The sequence below is a fragment of the Nannospalax galili genome, unplaced genomic scaffold (genome assembly GCF_000622305.1).
Source record: "Nannospalax galili isolate Female #2095 unplaced genomic scaffold, S.galili_v1.0 scaffold197, whole genome shotgun sequence".
In the NCBI taxonomy this organism is placed as follows: domain Eukaryota; kingdom Metazoa; phylum Chordata; class Mammalia; order Rodentia; family Spalacidae; genus Nannospalax; species Nannospalax galili.
In genome coordinates, this window is record NW_008339846.1 from 3,558,799 (window position 1) to 3,562,748 (window position 3,950).

A 3,950-nucleotide genomic window follows, 5' to 3' on the forward strand; every position below is an offset into this window, starting at 1 on the left:
GGGAGTCTGAGATCTTGTAGAATTCTAGTGTTGTCTCCTGGGTTATCCAGCCATTATCAATGAATGTGGAGATGCATTGTCTATTTGGAATTTCACTGTGTTTAGGAGTGTGCTGCTGATCATGTGTTTCACTAAAATTTCCCCTCCCCCTTCTTGGGAGACCCACGCATGGGCACCCTCTGAGGTCCCAGGCCCACAAACCACAGAATACCTTCTATTTGGGTTTTGCATAGTTTATGACCTCTGGGAGGGGGTGGCTTACAAAGGCATGAATTCCCGTAGGCTTTTTCTTCTCCATATTTGAAATGTGTGAGCCAGCAGTCTCCGCCAGGTTTTCACATGCTGCTTCCCAACTGACAAGGGCTCCTCCCATTTTTCCCAGTCCACTCAGCATTCCTCAGCTCAGTATCTCTAGACCCACCCCCTCTGAGTCTTTGGAGGTTCAGTTCTAGCTCCTAGGAGGACCCTGATCCAACATCGTGGCTGATGTGGACTCAGGGGAAGGGAAGCTTGGCTTGCTCCACCATCCCAGGAGGCAGGTCCATCTCTCAGGACCATGGATTACCAGTACATGGTATTCAAGAGCAGAAGGGAAGAGCTCAGGGTTGGGGCCAGCGAGGGCTCCTCAGCATCTAACATAATACAGGTGAGACTTGGAGGGGGGCATCTTCCCCCTGAAGGCTCAGATGACCCCACTGCCTCCCAGTCACTCCATGGTCAGAACTCAACAGGATCATGTGGTCACAGTGTCTACTGAGCGCTGGGTGTACAGCAGTGAGGGACTCACCCTGGAGTCAGGGAAGACTGCTCTGAAAACGGGAGGAGGCTTTGAAAAGTGCTAACACACCAGCCCCCGGGTGCAGGGCTCTCATCTCTCTGAGATACCTGAAGTCTTTGCTCTGAAGACACGGAGACTGGCCCCACAGTCTCCCTAATGCCCGGTAGGCATCTCGCTGCTCCCCAGCCACACTGAATTCTGTGGACAGTCTTCTTACTCAAGCTGTGATACCTGGCGCTACACTTCCTTTTCCCCATGCTCTTCTGTGTGGATGCTAGACTCGAAGCTAGGCCTCCCTCCTCACACATGACCCGTTCTGCACTCAGGTTCACGAAAGGAGAAAGATGAGGGGACAGAGGGAAGTGGGATGAGGAAGAAATGCAGACCATCTCGCACTCTTTGTTCCTGCCCTGCAGAGTTCGACATGTTCCGCATCACGGCTGCGGGGCTGAGCGGCTCCATCCTTCGCTGCCTCCTTACCCCGTTTGTCTATACCTACAGCCAACACTACCAACAAATCGGACAAGCACGACTCAGGGGAGGCCATCAAGGTCAGGAATCGGACACTAAGAAGGCAGGTGACCCTGGGGCTGCGGCAAGACTCGGCGGTGGGGGAACTGCGCATAGGGTAAGGGGACCTTCTGTGATGAACTGCCTCTAGCTTTGCCTCGCCTGAGAAATCATGATGTTTTGCCCTGGGTACCTAGGTCATGGAGGAGCAGGGAGAAAGACAAGAAGTAGAGCCTTTTCCTGGGTTTGGTAGATGGCCGACGTCTGGCTTTGGTCCAAAGAGTGGCAGGGCTGGGGGCGAGGCTGCCGCTTCAGAGGCAGCCTCTAGATGGTGGTGTGGGACAATTTTTGTCTGCTCAAATTGTCCCTTCAATTTTTTTTTTTTTTTTTTTTTTAAGTGTAGAAAATGTTCTTTACATAATATAGGGCGACATTTCACATTTCTGGTCTGAGATGGAGTGTTTTGTTATTTTCTCCACTGGACAGTTAAAGTACTCTTTTCAAAGCAGGTGTTTTGTGTCCCTAAGTCCCAGGATGAAGGAAGGGAACAGGCGCCAGCTTCAGACGCAGTGTCGGGATAAATGGGGGCCAGTTATTCACACTAACCTCCATTTCTTCACCTACGGCCGGGGGAGATAATGATGCTATCCTACCAACACTGTTGTGGGAGTTAAATGAGGCCATTTAAAGGATGCATTTAGCAGCACTGGACATGAAAGTGCTTGTTAAACAAAGGTCTCCCCCGAGGGAATGGGGTAGGGTGGTTAGATCAGAAGCCTTAGAACAGACATCCTGTAACTGTTACTGAGTGGCCCTGGGAAGATCATTAAGTTTTTGATGTCTCAGCTTTTTCATACATAGAACAGACAGAACACTGTCTTTCCATACTACTCTAAGTTTTAAATACGTGAATAAAGCTTTAAGTGGTCCATTGAGTCTAGTGTTCGGTGTAGTGTGGCTGGGATTCGTGTTTGCTCACACAAGAGGTTCCAGGGCCTGAGAAAGTATCAGATGTGTGTCCAGTCCCTGCCGTGACACACTCAGGTGAAAAGGCTGCTTCTAAAGCCCGTAAATGAAATATGGTATTATTTGTTGCATGATATGTCCTTTAAATCCTTAGAGAATGTTTTGATGCCCTCTAGGCATTCATTTTACAAATTGGTGATTCTTCCAATCTGCCTGCCTCTGCCTCTTGGGGCTGATTAAACTTGAATCAAGAATCTTTCAGCTTGTCTCATGATTCAGGTGAAAGCCTGGGTTTGAAACCTTTTGAGTGAAAAGCATACCACTCCTGGTCCCTCCTGGTCCCTCAGAACAGTTCCCAAAGTGAGCAGAGGAGGAAAATCAACCCAGTGTGCATAGAATTTCCCATTTTAACGGTGAAAAATTCTTATGAAAGTCCAAAATGAATTTTTGGAACAAGAAAAGCAAGATTTATCTAAATGTTATTTATCTAAATGTTATTTATCTAAATGTTACACCGACAGGGTTACCGGGATTGCAGATCTATGGACTGTCACTCGGGCAGTCCTTGTACGCCACTGAGGTACAGAGACATTTTAGGCTAAGAGAAATCTTGCTGCTACAGGGCCAGAGGAGGGTGATGGTACCAACCCATCACCTGATCATTCACAAATCTTTGAACATTATTCCATCCACGAATTAACCAGACCAGACCCTGTTTAGCTTCTGAGAAGCAAAGAGCCTGGGCAATCTGTGGGATGGTGCATATAGACTCTTTCAGAATGTTCTCTGCCATGTGACCTGAGTCAGACCTCAATAGACATCTGTGCCAACAACTGTTTCTCTTCTTCAAAGATCTCTCAGTACAAACCTTCAGCTGGTAAATGTGAAATAATTTGAAATTTCAGTCACTATCTTGAGCGTGGCGAAGGAAAGTTAGCCAGAAACAGATGCAACAGCGTACAAGCCGAGCGATGCTACTATACTTAACTGTTCTTGAGAATTTTATGACAAATGCAGAGAAAACGACTAGAAAAATAGGTAAACGGCCGCCAATCTTCAGATAAGTCTGAAGAGAAGAGAATAGCCTGGGGTTAAACAGAGGAGAAAATGAGTTTTTCCACGGGGAACCTTTGTAGAGAGCTCCACATTTTTGCCAGTCTCTGGTGGAATCTACTGATCGATATCCTATATGTGCCTCCTCAGGAATTTGACAAGGCAACTTTATTTTAGAAGAAAGAAATAAATGCTTTATTCACACTTCAGAGAAAAGCACATCCCGGGTCTGCTTGACAGGTCTTGATCACGCCAATGAATGCCAGCAGCCTCTGTGGTTTTGGTCTCATAATTTCCTGTGCCCCGAGGCCTGAGCTCTGTGACTGTCCTTGTTTCTCAGGCCTCACAGATGAAGCTTCGTGCATTGCAAGCACCCTTCAAGCCAGGAGTGCCATCCTTGCCCAAAAGTCGCAATCCTTAAAACAACACAAATCTGTAGAACACACAGTTAAAATTCAGTTACAGTGCAGTGGGGGCTGGGTGAGCTGGGATGCCTGACTGCACAGTGTGAAACTCAGAAGTGTCTTCAATCAACTCTCCTAACAAGTGGATTCTCTTCTGTTTCTTTTGTTTTCTGTTCTCTTTCCCCTTCCTTCCCCCCTTCCAATCTCCCCTCCCTTTCCTCTCCCCTCCCCTTCCTTCT

At 47.6% G+C, this 3,950-nt stretch overlaps 1 long non-coding RNA gene across 1 annotated transcript in view; it reads left to right on the forward strand.

The window, feature by feature from the left end:
• The first annotated feature begins 456 nt into the window (after nt 1-456).
• LOC115070632 overlaps nt 457-3,950 on the forward strand; it is a 10,511-nt gene continuing 7,017 nt past the window's right edge. The window contains exons 1-2 of the long non-coding RNA XR_003849775.1: nt 457-646; nt 1,280-1,406. This is a non-coding gene — a long non-coding RNA (uncharacterized LOC115070632). The remainder of the gene's footprint in view (nt 647-1,279; nt 1,407-3,950) is intronic.